Below are 19,740 nucleotides of genomic sequence, written 5' to 3' on the forward strand. Positions count from 1 at the left end.
TGCACGAAGACTAATTTGCACGGGCTAAATTTATTTTATTTTTTAATTTCTGTATTAATTTTAATTGAATTTTATTAGTTTATTTATTTTTTTTACTATCACTGTTACCCCTAACCCTTACCCTCGGTCGGTAAGTTGTTTTTTTTGTTACTAGTTTTTTCATTTTATTTTATTTTACTTTTTTATTTTTTACTATCACTGTTACCTCTAACCCTTACTCTCGGTCGGTAGCTTTTTTTTAGTAGTAATTTTTATAAGTAATGTTTTTAAGTTATTTTTTTTAATTTTTACTATCACTTTAAACCCTAACCCCTACCCTTGGTCAGTAACTTTTTTATTATTAAACTTTGTTAATTTTTTTTTTTATTTTTTTATTTTTTCTGTATTTTTTTACTCTCGTGCTAAAATGTAACTCGTGAAAATTGACCCTTGGTGCAAAATCGTCTTCGTGCAATTTTATTCCCTTGTGCAAATTTGACTTTGTGCAATTTTGTGCACTCGTGCAATTTAGACCCGTTCCCATTTTTAATATCTATGTTTTTTATTATTTGAAATTTAGAGGAAATTTGAAAATTGATTACCCCTTAAAAAAATATCATTAGTAGTTCGATAACTTCAAAGTATTTCAAATATAAAATACCTTAAAAATTCTATTGTTGATAAACTTCACTTTATTAAATGATACTTCACGCTAGAACTATTTCAAATAATAATATTCTTAAAATATGTTGTAATACCTAATACTTAAGTCGATATTTGATATTAAAAATGAATTATATCTGAAAAATAAGAAATTTTTCTGGTTTATGTTTTAAATTAAAACAATTACAGTTTTGTTTAAACATTTATTTTCATCTTTATAAATTTTTTTTAGCTTAAATTTAATTGTCTCAAAGTAACTTTTAATCTTTAATAAAACTGAATATAATCTGTTTTGCTTGTTTTAAATTTTACTGCTTTTATTACTTTTAATTTTTTTTTACTTCTTTTTAATGTATCTAAAACTAGTATTCATATGTTTGTATTTTTTGACAATTATTTTAGTCTTATAAAACTAGCCACAATTTCTAGTTGCTTAATTTAAGGTAATCTGTATTTTTTGGCAAAACTAAGTTGTATTAATTACCCAAATTTTATTTATTATTTAAAATTTCACTTTAAAGTTGATTTAGTACATACTATTGTTTTATCAAAGGCTTAGTATCATAAACAGTTTTTGTAGACTGTTAAGAAAATGCTATTGTTGAAAACATAAATACTCACTTTAGAATAAAGTTCCTTTATTTTAGCATATAGTTTCATTTTACATATGATATTTTATTTAAAACTATCAGCGAACTATAATTTTTTCAGTAATGCTCTTCTGAAAATATATTTATTTTACAATGAACAGTATAAAAGTATAAGTTTTTAATTTGTCTAGTCTAGAAGTTAAAAAATGGTACAAGAAAAAAATTTTAAAGTGTAAAAAGACCAAAAAAGAAAAAAACGCTCTATATCTTTAAAAAAATCTTAATTGTTTTATCAACTTTTTCAAGTTTAAGAAAGTTGGAATAGGTTTTTAATAAACTTTTTACCGCATATACTCTTCAAAACTTTATAAAATATTTTACTGTAAAAAATTAAACAAAATAACAAGTCTAACTTCAGAAGTTTTATTACTAGAGAATTTATTAAAATAAACATAATTGAAAAAAAGTATGTAGGTCTTTTATCTACAAGCTATTTTTTTTCGTTTTGCAAAGTATCTATTACTTTTTTAGGTATGGCTAAATAATTTTCAAAATATAGTAACTCTTAATAGTTTTTAAATATCTATAAAACTATTTAAAATTTTACAAAAAAGAAAAATTGAGCTGTAGATTTTAATAAGACTTACATACTTATTTTTAATTTTACATATTTTATTTTTACATGTATTTAGTATATATATTGCTATAAAATTATGGTCTCTTAAATGTTTTTTTTAAGAATTTTATTGTCGAAATTTGAATTTATCGATTTTGAATTGTTATATAAGTATACATTTTCTATTCCTTTTAAATGATATTTATTTAAAAACTAATTCAATTCCTTTATATTACACACTGTAATACACAGATGCTCTTTTTATTGAGCTAATATATAAATTTATACTTCATTTAAGTATGTTAAATTTATTACTCTGTATACTTTTAATCAAGATAGTTTAAACTTATTCTTTTTTAAATGGGATATAAAGCAATAAAGAATTGCCATAATACTCAACAAAAATTTTTTTTGATTTTTTTAATTGCTTAATGATTTTTTATACTTAAATAAAATAATTTTAGAAATTTATCTTTCTTTTCAAAGGTAACTTATGATAACTAAACGTTTGTGTTTTTGCTGTATATACTTACTTAACTGTTAGCAACTCCCTTACTATTTTATTTCGTGAATTTGAAGTCACAAAGTTGTTTATGCTTTTCAAATTGACAACTTTCTGTGCGTTTATGTTATTACTCCTCGTTATCAAAGTGTATAAATATGACATATGAAGTAGAGTTCCTTGGAAAATGTAAACAACCGAACTAGGTTTATAGTTTTTAAAAGACCAAGACAAATTTTATACATTAAAGCAAATAAAAAAAAATGCGCCCAATGAGGGGCTCGAACCCACGACCGTTGGACACTCTACCGACTGAGCTAGCCGGGCACATGCGCAGTTCACTATGTATAAATTATAATTACTTGTGACGATATTATGACGTATTAATTTTTTTACTCACGTCATAATTTGGCTTGTTTGCAGTTGAAACGAATTGTATAGCTAAATATAAAATATCCTAATCTTTATACAGCTAGCCATGGAAACAAACAAAAACGTATTCGCAAAATTCAGTAATTGTAAGCAAAGTTAAAATCCTTTTTATAAATATTCTTAAACAAATCTTACTAAGTAATCAACAAACTAAAAATGTAGAATTTTAAACATTTTTTTACATGTCGATATTATAAAAATGTTATAAAGCAAAACCTATAAAGCAACAATAAAAAAACAGTTTAACAACCTTTCTATATACTTCATATTAAAAAAAAAATTTTTTAAAATACGCATGAAACTTGTGAGTTGAAATACAGATTGATACAAGCTAAAGTATAAGAAATATCTATCATCTTATTTACATTCCAACTGTTTTTTAACTTTTTAAGTTTGCTTTTATTTAATTGTGTAAGTAAGTTTTTATAAAACTTGAATATATTTGCTTGAATAAAGAAATTAAAGATAAATAGTAATTTTTTTGGCTGGTTACTTTATTCTTCCCTCACACAATGAAAATTTTGTGCCCTCCAACTTTAATCAGCTGTCAAAGTTCGATTCCAAAGAGCCGATAAAACAACTTATAGTTTAGTTAAAATAAAAGTCTACGACGTAAGATCAAGCTGTAAAAATTTTTTTTATTAATGTATAGCAGGGGCGTAGCGTGGGGAGGGACGCTGGTGCATGCGTGCCACCCAAAAAAAATGCAATATTTTTATCCTTTATTGTTTAATTTTTCTGCTTAAATTGCCTTTTTTCAACTATGTTTTTCTAGTATTAGAAAAGTAAAACGAAATTTCTAATACAAATTGGTGACAAGTTAGGGAAATTACCCAGTATATTGATTCGGTGCGTAATTACAAATGCGCACCGATGTTGATGAAAAACTCCATAAGGAAAAATTTTATAACTTTATTAACTTCATAAGAGTTTAGACTCAAACAGTACGCAACTAGTTTGTGCACCGCAGTAGTATAACCTTATGACAAGGACAAATGCTAACATTTTGTTAACAAATCGTAAAGCTAAACCTGTTTTATAGTGATAATGATTCAAGAATAAACAAGTTTTAGTAAAAATAGCAATAAACAACTGTTAATAAAATAAAAATAAATTGATAATAAGAATAAAAAATATTAACAACATAATTTAAAAGATAAATAACAAAAAACAGAAAAAAAATTTAATTAAAACAAATAATAAACAAACAGTTCATACTGTGATTACAGTTTTAATCTCACTATACAAAAAGTATTGTTTAAATTATCTAAAGTTAAAATTTATATTAAAAGTAGTTTCTATTTTTATTAAGATATCAAACAAATCAAACTTTTTTATTCTATCAGCCTTAAAGTTTAAAAATTAATCAACTTTTGTAGCAAGATATTTTATAATTTCTTTAGTCACATCATGAATAAATTTATAGCAACTTGTAAAACATAACTTTACAATCAGTTTTTAGTCTAAAAGACATAATTTATTAATTTTAAATTTAAAGTTATTTAGTTTTAAATAAAATTTTAAATGGTATTTAAAAGAATTTTCTTTCTATCAACTGTTTTTAGTATTTAAAAAATGCTATTCCCTAAAGATCTTAGAATAACTGATTTTAAGATGAGTGAAAAGTTATGCTTCTAGTGTATTTTTAAAAGCATTGAAATGGGTGACCTTAAAAAAATTATCTTTTAAGCATTTTATTTTGCATCAGAAACATTTAGTAAAATCTTTCTACACACTTAGGATAACTCAGGATTTTATAAAATTTTGGAAAACTTTAGTATGACTCAGTAAAAATCAGGATAACTCAGAATGTTTTAAGTATTTTTAAGCTCAGGCTGATTAAGGATAGATTTTTTTTTTAACTTAGGGTAGATTTAGTGGTTTTAAAAGCTTTGTTATAAAGCCTAGTTTCTATTAGTTTAAAAACAATAAAAAAATTCTTTAAAATAATTTAAAATGCTTATGATGACACATGACATAAAAAACTACCTCAGGACAGTTATTTTGACTCAAAGAGTGGCAAGGCAATCCTGATATCTTCAAAGTTAATTGTTTTTTTTTTATAAAATATGTTTTATAATACTAAAGAAGAAGTAAACATTTATTTTCATTGATTTTTAGATTATTATTTTAAAAATATGCAAAGTAATATTGTATGGAATGTTGCAAGTCTAAAAATATATCAGATAGGAAAATTATCTGAAGTTCAAAAGCTTGAATTGAAAAATTGCACACCAACACCAAATATTGCTATTACTCAAGACTGCAGTTTAAGTGGTATGAAACTTTTATTTTTAATTTCTTTTACATTTCAGATTTTCTTCATTTGTTAAGATTTATTTTTACAGTTTTATATTGTAATAAAAGTAAAAATGAAGAAGTTAAAAAAAAACTAGCTCTTTAGATTTCTTCTACAAAAATATTAAAACTTTCAATTTTAAAACTGAAGATTTAACATTTTTATATAAAAGATAAAGATAGTATACTAAGAGCTGCAACGAACTAAAAGTATGAGTTATTTTGAGTTTTATACAATACTTTTTTGTTGATATAAAATAGATATTGAACATTATTTAGAAATTGCACAGAGAAAAATGTTAAAAGGTATTAATTGTTATACTTAGTTGACTATTTATTAGTAGTTTAAGGCCATAAGGGGGGGGGGGGGGGGTAAGCCATGTTTTTTAGAAGTTGATCTTATTTTAGAGATTTTTTTTAAGCTTTAAGATGCTTTTTATTGTTTTAAAAAATTTGAATTGTTTTTTGAGATATGACAAATCAAAGTCGGGCCGCATAGTAGGTTACCTATGGGAAGGGAAAACTAAAACAGCGAAAAATGACTAGTTTGTTTAAAATCTATCTCCTCCTACATTTTTCAAGCAATCTTATTCAAACTTTAACAATTTAATCTTTATACAATTACAAAATAACATTGCTTGTGAATACAAGTATTTGTAGTAAAAACTTTTTTTTTTTTTTAAAGACTTTTTTTTTTATTTTTTTTTATGAAACTTTTATTTAAATTATTATTAACGCTTTTTTTCTGTAATGTAAGGAAAATTTTCTAAAATTTGAAGAAAATTGCTTGAAATATGAAGTAGGAGATAGATTTTTAGTATTTTTTTAAATTTTCGAGAAAATTGACCCCGAAAAATTTGCGGCCTAAAAGTTTTAATTTAGGGGATTTTTTGAGAAAAAAGTTTGCGCACCTCCTGACCAAAATACCACGCTACGCCACTGATGTATAGTATAAATTTTAATTTTAGTTTAACCCATACAGTTATCAAGAAGTTGTATCAAAGTTGTATAAAAATTAAAATTTTAGTTATTTTGATCAGAATTTAAAACATACTTGAAATTAAACTAAGGCAACAACAAGGTTTTTTATGTAAGGTTTCTAACAGCAAAAAAACTCTTTCACTAATAAACTGTTTAGATTATGTTGTCTTATTAACTTATAAGAAGGTCCTTGATAAAAAAAAAACTTCTAGGCTTTGAAACAATTAAAACAGTTATTCGAATGCTAAATTAGTTTATATGCTTATGCAAAGCAGTAATAACTATATTTACATAAAACTAAGTTAATATTATTTTTAATACTTAAAAGGTAAGTAAATTATTTTGCAGATTACTTAATCAGTATTAGGTTAATCGTATACAAGATATAGTAAAAAATAATGTTGTTTATAGAATTTACATACATATTACTTTCTTTTTTTGTATTTTAATTATCTAATTATTTTCTTTTTTTGATTTTTTAGAAATAATTTGTCTTTTAATAGTTTCATTTGACAATAGTTTTTGTTAATACTTTATACACAAAAATTTTAAGACACTAAAATATTTAATTTTGTTATGTTCTTTATAAAGTTTACCCAAAATTTTGCTAATAAAATCATGATTAACCATGATAAATACTATGCGACCTAAATACTAAACCTATGACTAGTAAAAACATTTGCACAAGTATAATAAAACGCATAATACTGCGCCTATACAAGTTTCCGTAGCGTAGCGGTTATCACGTTCGTCTAGCATACGAAAGGTCCCCGGTTTGAGCCCGGGCGGAAACATTCTTATTGAAACTCAATTATCTTAATTACCAAAACGATAATTATTGTGTAGGTAACAACACTTGACACAACAATACTTTAGAGCAGGGGTTAGCAAACTGCGGCCCGCGGGCCAATTGCGGCCCACGAAGGGTAAATCTGCGGCCCGCGAGCACATTATTTTTTTGAATGGAATGCGGCCCGCGAAAGAAAATTTTGTGGCCCGCGAGCATGTAAATGTGGCCCGCTGAGCAAAAATATGTTTCAAGTTAAATTTTTTTCGGTAACTCGTATTAATTTGATTAATTTGGTTTTAAGTCTCTGTATAACATTTAAAAATAATTAGAAGAAATTACTGCTTTAGTTTAAAAATGTGAAAAAGACAAATTAGCATTTTAACAGGATATTTTTCTGAGTTTCATAATAACTTCTTTTTTACAACAGCAAGTAATTATCTGAAAAAAGAGTGTAAAGAGTGCTTGAACTTAATAAGTTAGTTATATAATATCTATTTATTAAATAAACTAAATGCAAGTGTTTTCCATTTTGTACAAAAGTAATTCACAGTAATTAACTAAAGTGTCATTTCTTTATAGCTTAGATATTCTTTTTCAAGGTTTTTTATACCTAAGTTTCTTTTATAGATTTTTTAATTTGTAAATGTTATATTTTACTATAAAAACATTTAAAATAACATAGTAATAAGAAATAAGGTTTTTCAAATTTTTCTTTTGACACATTTTAATTTTTTAGAAGTTTTCTTTGCACTTAAATTAATTTATATGCACACCAACTTAAAAAGATGCTCATATTTTAAACCACTTTTTATTTAATACTTCAGTTAGTCTAAGTTTAGATTATGCATAATTATCTAACATTGTTGTTTCTACATGTATCATCTAAATTTGTACAGACACATTTAAAAGAGTATATATGGTATAAATTAATATAGTTTTTGTTAGGTATATATTTTCATTTTTCAAACATTGTTTTTGTAAAACTAAGTTAACTTTTATGCCTTGCATATCAATACACACATTTGCTGATTTTTGGAGCTACCTAATTAATATAAACTAGACTTAGGGATGGTAAATTTATCAAGGTTGTACACTGTTAATCAAAATAGTTCAAATTCAAGCTAATAAACAACTAAACATTGACACACACTTAGACTATCGCTATTTGTAGACTTCAAATCTCAAGCCAACTAAGTCATTTTATAAGTTTTTGGCTAGAACTGTTTTTTGTATACAAAAATATCAGAAATGTTTTTGTTGACTTAGGCTGGCTTTTTGCTTGAAAGAGTGGCAAATTAAACTTATGATGTATGTTTTGCTCAATCCACAGTGTTAGTTTGAGTTATAATATATGTTAAATTTTAAGTCTTGCAGCTGATATAATTCAATATATTATTTATATTATTGTGTACATTTAAGTGTGAACAATCAGTGTTGCCAAAAAAACTTGAATCCCGGAAAAGCTTTGAACTTGAAAATTAATGCTTAAAAGTTCTGGAAAAAAACTTGAATTTGAGATTTTTTGAATAAACCTGGAATTTCAAACAATTTTTCAATGTAAAGTAATGAAATTTCGATTTGACCCAAAAAATTTAGCAAATAAACATTTCTTTATTTAAAAGTATACTAAAGTAGCTTAACAGTGTTTTTTAATATTGATATATTTTTTAAGACACATTATAAACTTTAATTAAACTTTATACTAAAATAAAAAGAAGGAATTGTACTTCTAAAACCTTTGTATTGGTGCATTGCAGCTTACTTGTAAAATTTCACCGATTGTTGTGCTTCGTGTTGGAACTAAACCAAGAAATTCTACTAAAATGTCAAAGTTAGTAAAAACATCTCTAATAAAAATTCTCAGATGAGCAATAGTTTTTCTATCAGTGTTTTCTTGTTAACATATTGATTAAAGTCTTAATTTGATTTATGCGACTTTATAACCTTAATGCATTTCCTAAATACGACCTTTTGTTGTCATTGAAGAAATAAACAAAAGTTTTTCATTACTACAAACATAAACTCTTTAAAAAAGTTTTCAATTATAAACGTTATCTCATTTTAAATAATAAATTTTGCTACTTTATAACTTTCCTTAACAATTTTTTTCTGATAATTCTGTAGTTACTAAAGATAATCTTGTGCTTTGTTGGAACTGATTTTGGTGATTTGTTTTTTTATCGTTTCTCGCAATAACTCCTAACTAACTTTTTTTTATTTTTGTAGCTCGTCTTATATTTTGCAATTAATATTTTTAAATGCAATATTCTTATTGCAGATAAAGAATTGCTATAATGCTTAATAAAAAAAAAGTTTTTCTATTTCGCTAATGACTCAATAAAGTTAAATACTGTTAAATACTTTAAAACTTTCTGTTTTTAAAAATTACTAATAAAAGAAACGTCAATAAATTGTTTACTAAACGACAAATAAAAGCGCTCAAAATATTTGGTCCTAAGTCCTCTTGCACGAACATACCTTAAAGTTATCGAGTCGCACACCAAAAATATCTTTTAACGTCTTTTCCACGTCGAAAACAATAATGTTTAAAATATAATTAATAGGTGATAGTTTTTTTAAATTTAACAAAGGAATTTTATTTTATTATCACGTAGCAATTTTATATAATTCTTTATCTATATTTTATTTTTTATAAACACTGTTAGTTGAAATTTTTTATATAATAAAATATTGTATGTAATACTATTTTGAAACTTAAGTAAAGCACAAAACACAAAACTTTTTACATCAAAAAAAAAGCTCAAAAATTTTAGATTAATATTTTAATTTTCTTTTTGTAACATTTTATTAACATTTTCATAAATTTACATTATTTGGTATTTGATTTTTGTATTTTTCTTTAGTTTAATAAATGTTATTAAAGATTCTTCTAATTTATAAACTTCTATAGTTTTGATATTTTAATTTACTATGAGTTATCCTTAGTAAATATTTTTATTTAATTATGATTGACTTTGGGAAATTAAATTAGAAGGAAGTTTTAGTGGATTAAAACTGAGCGTAATTCTTTTTTTATTTTTTTTAACTTCTTTTTTTAAAAGTAACACCAACACTACTGAACTGGGTTGATTTTGATTGGGTGGATTTTGAACCGGGTTGATTTTGATTGGGTTGATTTTGATCTGGGTGGATTTTGAACTGGGTTGATTTTGATCGGGTGGATATTGAACCGGGTTGATTTTGATCGGGTGGATTTTGACTCGGGTGGATTTCGACTCGGGTTGATTTTGATCGGGTTGATTTTAATCGGGTGGATTTTGAACCGGGTTGATTTTGGTCGGGTGGATTTTGAACCGGGTTGATTTTGAACGGGTGGAATTTGACTCGGGTGGATTTTGACTCGGGTGGATTTTGATCGGGTGGATTTTGACCCGGGTGGATTTTGATCGGGTGGATTTTGAAACGGGTAGATTTTGATCGGGTGGATTTTGACCCGGGTGGATTTTTATCGGGTGGATTTTGACTCGGGTGGATTTTGATCGGGTGGATTTTGATCGCGGATGGATTTTGATTGCGGGTGGATTTTGAACGTGTCCCGAAAGTACATAGTTATTAACACTTAAGTATATTAGTCAAAGTAAATTTTATTCTAATAAATGTTTATTTAAATAAGCATTCTATGTATAGCTAAAAGTCATTTAAAATGTTAAGGTGAATAAAAGTAAAACTTTTCTCTCGTGTGACTAAAACTAAAACCAAAAGATTATTCAAATGTCACTAAAACTAAAACTGCGGCCCGCGAGGACTTCGTAAAATTGAAATTTGGCCCGCGACCACCAACTGCCTGCCGACCCCTACTTTAGAGTTTAGAACTTAACGTTATTTTAAAATTGTACATAGCACTTAATGGGAGCATTACCTTTGAACAGATATTAAGCTTTAAAAAACAATTACTTTTTCAACAAGTATTCACTTTTGATCGGAATTTCAATTTTAGGCTGATAATTATTATAACACTGATACAAATATTAATATTCAAAATTAAATATATAACAAATTTCGTCAAAAGTATACCTTCAAAACAAAACAAGACCTAAATTTAAAAAAAGACGTAGCAATTAAAGGAAAATAACCTGTCTATCCATTTTTTATTTATTTATATTTATTAATTTATCAACTTTTATGACTTTACATGAACATGAAACTAATGAATATTTATTTTTAGAGCTAAGGGCTTCAAGTTGTACCTTTGATATTTTTCAAAACGTTTATTAAAATTTCTGCTTACATTAGTGCGTGAAATTAAACATATTTTTAATAGATTTCTTACATACAATGCATGAAATAATTTAATTAACTCAATTTCCTCCTAAAAAACTTAAATTTATTTTTTTTTCTGTTAAATGTTACTTATTTATTAATTTTTTTTTTGTAAGCAGTTTAGTACAAATGCAGTATTAATTTCAAAAAATCTAACATATTCTTAAAAAACAAATTCAAGCTAGAGGGCTACTTTGAAATTACAGTTTTCTCGACTAAAAACACTGTATAAACGTACAAAAATGAGAACATTCACAACTGATGCATTTTTTTATCAAAACGCAAGAAAAAAAGTTTGAGTATATAATTGTTACAAACTGCAAAATTACAAGTGGGGACGTAGCTTAGTGGCAGAGCGCAAGCCTTGCATGTTTGAGGCCCCGGGTACGATCCCCAGCGTCTCCACGCCCTCTGTCCTGTTTTACATTGTCATAAAGTAGAACTTTTAGTTTGTATTAAATATTCAATTATAAGTTTTTTACTTTTAAATTCTTTATTTAGTATTGATGAAGTATTTATTTAGTATTATTTATTTAGTATTTATTATATATTTAGTATATATATAGTATTAATAAAGAACTTTTAAGTTCTTTATTTAACACAATTTATTTTACAAATAACTTATTTTTCAATAAATATTAAACTTTAACATCTTTTTAATCTAATATTTGCCTAAGATTTTTGGTAAAATTCTTTCAGGTTTTCCAATTTTTTTTGCAGGTTATCAAAAGATAATTTTTCAGTTCTTTTTTAGTATGAAATAAAACTCAAGGTTAAAAACCTGTCTTAAATAGTACAAAAACATTGAAAAGATATTATAAAGCTACTTTTAATATGTTTTTTATTAATATTCGAGAGTTTAAGATTTTTTGGAAACCCTGTCAATATCTATCTTAATCCGTAATTAAAATTTTACTGTTGATATTAAGAAAAAAAAAACTTTAATTAACTTCAATAACTGTTAAATAGCTATAAATACTTTTTAATTTTAGTTAGTTTTTAAACTATTTGCAACATATTGGTTTTTATTATCTATTATTATTTATTTTATTAATCCTTTTTCGAACTGAAAAAAAAGTTTACTTATGCATTAGCTTACAAAATTAAAAGGAATATGATAATTGGATTTGGGTTTACAGTTATTTTGACAAACAGGTATAGTAATATTAAATGTAAGTTGTGTAGCTGGTATGTTTAATACAGAGTTTTAAAGAAATAAAATATATTTTCTCTGAAACTTTTAAAGAAAATATTTTAACGTAGTTTAGATAAAAAAATCATAACTATAACTTATTATAAAACATACAATATTGGTAATAAAAAGTTAAAAAAAAAGTGTTTTAACCAGGATTCGAACATGGGTTGTCACTGCCAAAATGTGAAGTACTACCTGCTATACGATTACAGTGAGAATATAGCAAAGCCTGATTTCGATCCATCGACCTCAGGCATATGGCCCAGCACGCTTCCGCTGCGCCACTCTGCAATTTTAAAACTCCATATTTACGACTATATTCTCAAAACGAAATATGCATCTTGGAAAAAATAATAGCTACTTGCTTGCTTAATTGAGTTATTTCAGTAGAAAGTTATATTACAAACTAACTTCCTTACAGTACTTTTCTCTATTGTATGTAAGCATTGATATTTATTAAATTATCAATACTTTAACACTTAATTAAATATGGAATTTCAAGTGAATGTTTAGAAAAAGTTTAAAAACCAAATATATTTCAAGTTAAGTCATAAACAAGACGTTAAAAGGTACCCATGGTGTGCAATTCGATAATCGAAAGGTTTTTCGTGCACCAGGTCCTAGAACCAACCATTTTGAGCATCTTTTATTTTTCGTTCAATAAACTATACTAAGTTGAACTTAGAACAATTGTTTTTTATTAAGAACTTTTATTTAGCTTTTTTTATAGCTGTTGATGTTTATTTAGTTAAAATAAACAAAAATTGAACCAAATCTAGTTTTTCTATACAAACAAAAACTTGTACTTTTCAAGCTTTAAGAACTAGTAAGTATTCAATCTGTGAAATAAAATTTAAGAAATCAAACTTTAATTCAAATGCGTAAAGACAAGGTTATAAACTACAAATTATTTTAATACAAGTAGTATAAGAAAACAAATTTAAGCGATTTACTTAATAAAACATAACACTTTTAAATACTCCTTAAATATATATTTAATTTAATAATGCTGTTTATTTCAAAATAGATTATACTTAAACTGGCTTTAACTGTTGTAAGTTACTACTCACATTAGTTCTAAATTGATAATTTTTTTATAATTTTAAGCTTGTTGTTCTAATAGTAGTATTAAACATAAAACACATCTTTTTTAAGTAAAAAAACGTCTTATTTTAAGTTAAAAGAGGGTAGTTTTAAAATATTTAGCTTACCTTATTAAAAATTTGTTTTTAATATAAAAACACAAACAACTTTTAAAAAATAAAAATGAAATCCTTTAGTTTATATACTGTGTTCAGAAAAAAAAAGAAAGTCTTGTTTTTTCTGTGACGTAGTTTTTGTTATTTTAAAATTGTTTGTTGTTGTTTTTCAAGTTTTTCCTTATATGAAAAACACTTTAAAATAAGTAATAATTCATTACTTATTACTACCAACCATAAGTCAAGCTATATAGATATATATATATATATATATATTTATTTAATTATATAAAAACTATAATTTAAACAGCTGTTTCACACATTGAAATGTAAAATTTCATGTGATCGTCAGTAAGTTACAGTTTATTATAATAGTGATCAGAAATTTCGATTTTAAATTTTTTATAATAATTGTGACGTAGTAATGGTACAGTTTATTGTACGATTAGCTGAATTTGAAATACGCTGTGAATGTTATTTTATGCATTTGCTGTACTTGCATATTAGAAAAGGTAGCGATCGCTAAAGCAGACAGAAGGGATAATCTAAAGAAACAGTACAAACTCTTTTATTCCTGCCCGCACTTCCGAAAACTCCACTTCAAAACTTAAATTACTCGTAATACAGGTTTTATGCATGCTTTTTAATTTTTGTAACTATAATTTTCATAAAGTTAAAAGTTTTTTTTTTTTTTTCTAAATTATTCATTCAAAATTTTCAAATTTTGGTAACTATTACAAGCACAAAATTACTTAAATTTACAATATTCAAGTCACAATAAAATTTAGCTTGATTAAAATGCATCTTAACTTAAGCCCACTTATTATTATTAACCTTATTCTTATTTATTTGTGTTGTTCTTTGATTTTTAAATTTAACTAGAATTTAAACTTTGCCAAAAATTCAAACTTAGTAACATAATTTAACTTGTTTTGTTTTAAGGTAAAAATTTGTTTTAACTGTAAGCTTTCATATAAAGCATTTGAGCGGGAATTTAAATTTTAATAACGATTAAAAGCACAAGATTGTTCAAATTTTCAATAATTACGTCACAATTAAAATAAGCTACACCAATTTCAATTAAATTTTAAGCTCATTTCATTAATTACACTTTTGCTTAAGCAATGTTTAGTCTGTAAATTATCTAGAAGAAAAAAGAAAGCTACATACAGCTTTGATTATTATTATTATTGTTGTTATATTGATTTTAAAACTTAGCTAAAAATTTAAACTTCTACTAAAACCCAGTCTTAATATTAAAATTTGATTTGTTTAGTTTCTTAAGTAAAAACTTTCAGTAATAATTTGTTTTTATTTTAATTTAATTGTTTAAATGCTATTTTCCATGACTGTCACATATCTTTTTTTAGATTTATTTAAGCACTGACGAGGTCTTTGACCGAAACTTAGTTTGCAAAATAAATTTTTGAAAGAATAAATATATATTTAGTTGGTTTTAATTTTGTTAAAAAAGTATTTTTGATAATGGATGCATATGTTTTGTCTTTCGCTTTTCTTGTTTAGTGTTACGTTCTTATCTGATTTTTCGATTTCTATTTTTTTTAAGTTACAAAGTTTGCAGCCAAATTTAGTATTGAATCTTAATTTTGTCCTTGGGAAATATTAAACGGGATAAAATTAAAATTCAATACTAAATTCGGCTGCAAACTTTGTAACTTAGAAAAAATAGAAGAAGTATTAACTTTGGCTCGGCGACAAAATGGCACGGAGGGTTACTTTGACACAGCGACAAAACGACACGGTGCGTCAGGCACAGAGCATCACATTGGCACAGTGACAAAATGACACGGAGGGTCACTTTGGCACAGCGACAAAACAACACGGTGCGTCACTTTGGCACGGAGGGTCACTTTGGCGCAGCGACAAAATGACACGGAGCGTCACTTTAGCACAGCGACAAAATGACGTGGTGGTTAATAAGGGAGAGAACGATTTGTTGTGAAACTTCAATCTTCATTGGTATGGACAACGATCTTATTTTTATAGGAAACTTTTCGGTTTCCTGTCTTAAATTTCTAACTATTTAAATTAACGACTGTCAAAATTAAAGGGAAATTATTTTTGATTTCTTTCGAGTAATAAATATTAGAAAATGACTTGCCATTTTACGACTAGAAAGATAAAAACTCATATAAATATACTTTTTAAACTTCAGCAACATTCTGATTTAAAAAATACAATCTACATTTTAGATCAATCATTCAGCACATCAAAACAATAAACTAGTAGATTTAAACACAGAGGAAAATTTGTATTATAAACTAAAACTCTGAACGCCCTGGTCCAAAACAAAATAAAATTATCTTACTTTAATTAAAATCAATCTTTTCTTATAGTTACATCACCTTAGTTTAAATAAAATTGTTTCCGCCCAGGCCCGAACCCTGGACCTTTCGCGTGTTAGGCTAACGTGATAACCACTCACTACGGAAACCTATGACTATAGGCGGTTTATTGCGTTTATATACTAGCTGTGCGATTAAGTTTGTTATTACCTAGTATTATGCTCAGATATTACTTCACATGTTTTATAGTAATTTTATAATCTACATTGCGTCAAACACCTTAAAAACAACATCTAAAATCACTATTATACTTTTCAACCAACATTTATTTCAACCTTCTGCTTACAGTTACTACGCTTAGAAAAAATATGTTTCCTTTGATTACTAGGTTAGCAATGTATATTAATAGGAATTTTTGAATTACTCAATAATTATTTTTCATAATGTTTATTTTTATTTATTAAAAATTTATTAAAAATTTGGTCAATTTACGTGTTTGCTTTTTATAAAGTTGTTCGATTTTACTTCAAGTGACGTATTTTTGTAAAATATTTTGACAATTTTTGTAAAATATTTTGACAATTTTTGTAAAATAATTTTCACGTGACGTCATGTATGCAAATTTTTTGTAAAACTTATTTAGTTTGTAAATATATGGGTTTCCTATTTTAGCAATTACTATAAACTATTAAGCATTAAAATTTATGGGTTGTTCTCTAAATAATATATAAAAAAAGAATTGAGCTTTTCGTTGTTATTTAAAAAAACCTAACTAAGAATTCTTTTTGTATTTTAAATTTTTCGTTTAGATTTTAATAAAACAGCTTAAAATATTCATAAATAAACTAAACATTAATTTACGTTTTTTAGTTATCATTTGAATTTTATTTATAAATTGAAGCCCATAAAACATGTAGAACTATTTAATTATTTAATAAATGGGTTTCTTACATTATCAAGTGTTATAAAGCCTTAAAAGTTTATGAACTACTTTTGTAATACTAAACAGAAGGAAAAATATTTTTTTTGCCTAATTAAAAAAAACGTTATTTAAATTTACGTATACCTTCTAAAACTTATTCGTTTCAAAATATGTGTAACAGTTTAAAATTTCCTTAGAAATACCTAACATATACTTTTTTTTGTAAGTGCTATTTTAACTTGATTTGAAAAAACTTCATTTAAGCTTTTACGTTAATATGATACCTTTTGAAAGTTGTTTCTTTTAGTTTACTTCTAACAATTCGCATCAAAAAAATTTGTTTTATTTCATAAACCGATAAAAAACGAGGGGAAACTCGGATTTGAACCAAAGACCTATCAATCAGTGGTCTATTGCTCTACCACTGAGCTATATCTCCCACCTACGTGGTCATATAAAATAGTTGATAAACATTTTATGAGCGTTGCCTAAAGTAAAACGGTTAATAATGATTTAATTTTACTTAATTTGTTTTTGTAATTGCTTATTGTCTTTACAACAACTCTCACACCTTAAACATCGTATATTTGGTTGTAAAAAAAAAAAAATTTAAGAAAAGGAAACTTTTAATATTTTTCAACTAAAAAAAGTTTATTTTAAAAGTTTTACAGAAGTTATTAATTCATATGAAGTAAACTATACTTAATAAAGTATTGATTTAAATATAGTTTATAATGATGAAATAAAAGCAATCATTTGTTTTTCAACGTTTCAGGTTTATAGATCTAAAATTTAGTTTTCTAATTACTTTTACGACTAGAGTAGTGAGCAAAATTACACCACTTTAAAAACTATACCATAATAACAGTATAATTTTTTCATGTATACTTACCTATTAGTTTTTTTAAATTAAGTTTATTTTATGTTTTGCATTGGTAAAACATTTTATTAAGTATATGTTTAATGAATTTCGTTTAAAGTTAACGTTTAATTAGATATGTAAATTCGTTTATTTATTACATTCAATGCATTAATTTTTGTAAAATTATATATATAATAAACCAGATGTTAAAGCAGTTTATAGACAAAGATCTCTACAAACCAATAACTAACTCTAATTTGTAAAAAATAAAAGTTCCTACACCGGGAATCGAACCCGGGCCGCCTGGGTGAAAGCCAGGAATCCTAACCACTAGACCATGTAGGATTATGATTTACCTTTGTTATATTGAATTTATAAACGTTTATGATGTGTAAATTAGAACGTGTTTATGTAACTTAACCTCATGTACGCGTAATTAGTTAAATATTAAAATACATACGTCTAATTGCGTTTTATTAGTTTTTAACTTCAAAAATTTTATTACGCCTTAGTGGTGATAAAAAAATTATCTAAAAATAAAATATTAATGTATATATTTCTATGAAGTTAATTATAAAACATTTTATAAATCAAAAAAACAAAATTTTCCGAAATATTTACCAATAAAAGTTTGTCAATTAAAATAAAAAAAGTTAAAAAAGAAAATTAATAATAATTGTTCTTTTATCATATTATCTAAGTGCATCAAAGTTTTTGATAATAAAATTTAAGAACTCTTCACACATACTATATTTAAAAATTTAAATTTCTCTTAACAAAATTATTTTTGTAAAAATTTTTTTATAACTTTTATAAGAGTTTTATGTTCAGAAAAAGTAGTTTAAAATCTTAGACAACTACTAGCATTAAACTTTTATACATTTATAAAATATTAATTTTGTATTTTTGATTAAAAACTCAAGCAAAAATATTTTAATTTTAACTGAACTTTTATTTTACTACTTATAAAAACCTATAGTGTAAATCAAACTAAATGCTATATAACTTGATAAATAAAAATTAATACTTAAACTATGTTAACATAGATCACAATTATTAAACCATAACCCAAAACAACTACTTTTTTTACAACACAGTATTATTTGAAAAACTAAAACCGTTAAAAAATAAATCCAAGCAATTATAGTTTTTTCAGAAAAAGAGTTGCCTCGACCCGGGATTGAACCAGGGACCTTCAGATCTTCAGTCTGACGCTCTCCCGACTGAGCTATCGAGGCTAGCGGTGATTTGAATTTTTCAGCGTTTATAAACATTATACAACTTCAAATGCTCAATTCCACCAATACTTTTAACTTTCATTTCAGCTATAAAACGTGTTCGCATTACTTTATTGCTTATTATTTGCAGAAAATTTGTTTATTTTCAAATATAAACACAGTAACGACATCATTTAAGTACGAACTTTAAGAGGTACGCGCCCACGTAAGATCCGCACTAAATCTCGAAAATAAGTTAAAGCAAAAAATAATTTGGTAACGAAATTAACTGAATGAAGATATGATTTAAACACTTTTAATGATCAAAAAACTCAATTCGTTTCAGAAAAAAAAAAACTATAACAGACCTTGCTAACGAAAAATGTTTCTATTAGCTATTATTCAAAATAAATATATATTTATATACAATTATAATATATACGATAATTCCTAAAACTTTAAGTAACGCACTTTAGTCATGGTTTAAGGTGCGTAATTTATCAATGTTTTAACTTTATTGAATTTATTTTACATTCGTTTTGATTAAAACATCTTTTTAATAAATCATGTTGAATTTACTAAATCATTTTTGATTTAACTAAAATATGTTGAATTTACTCAATCATGTTTGACTTAACTAAATTATGTTTAAATTTTACAAAAAGTTTTGACTTAACTAAATAAAGTTTAACTTTACCAGATAATATTTGACTTGTTTCTAAATATTTTTTGACTTAAACAAATGGTGTTTAAATTTACTAAAACGTTTTTGAAATTACTAAATAACTTTTGACACTATAAACTACGTTATTTAGTAATTTCAAAAACGTTTTAGTAAATTTAAACACCATTTGTTTAAGTCAAAAAATATTTAGAAACAAGTCAAATATTATCTGGTAAAGTTAAA

General features: G+C 25.1%; 4 non-coding genes across 4 annotated transcripts; 2 read left to right on the forward strand and 2 right to left on the reverse strand.

Annotated features, from left to right (window-relative positions):
* Positions 1–6,782: 6,782 nt before the first annotated feature.
* Trnaa-agc (transfer RNA alanine (anticodon AGC)) lies at positions 6,783–6,855 on the forward strand. Its single transcript has one exon. It is a non-coding gene; the product is annotated as a tRNA-Ala (tRNA).
* A 4,610-nt stretch (positions 6,856–11,465) lies between these two features.
* Positions 11,466–11,537, forward strand: Trnaa-ugc (transfer RNA alanine (anticodon UGC)). The gene has a single exon. It is a non-coding gene; the product is annotated as a tRNA-Ala (tRNA).
* A 6,352-nt stretch (positions 11,538–17,889) lies between these two features.
* On the reverse strand, positions 17,890–17,961 carry Trnae-uuc (transfer RNA glutamic acid (anticodon UUC)). The gene has a single exon. It is a non-coding gene; the product is annotated as a tRNA-Glu (tRNA).
* Positions 17,962–18,781: 820 nt separating this feature from the next.
* On the reverse strand, positions 18,782–18,854 carry Trnaf-gaa (transfer RNA phenylalanine (anticodon GAA)). Its single transcript has one exon. It is a non-coding gene; the product is annotated as a tRNA-Phe (tRNA).
* Positions 18,855–19,740: the final 886 nt, after the last annotated feature.

This window comes from Thalia democratica, chromosome 6, assembly GCF_965202585.1.
Source record: "Thalia democratica chromosome 6, ktThaDemo2.hap1.1, whole genome shotgun sequence".
NCBI lineage: Eukaryota > Metazoa > Chordata > Thaliacea > Salpida > Salpidae > Thalia > Thalia democratica.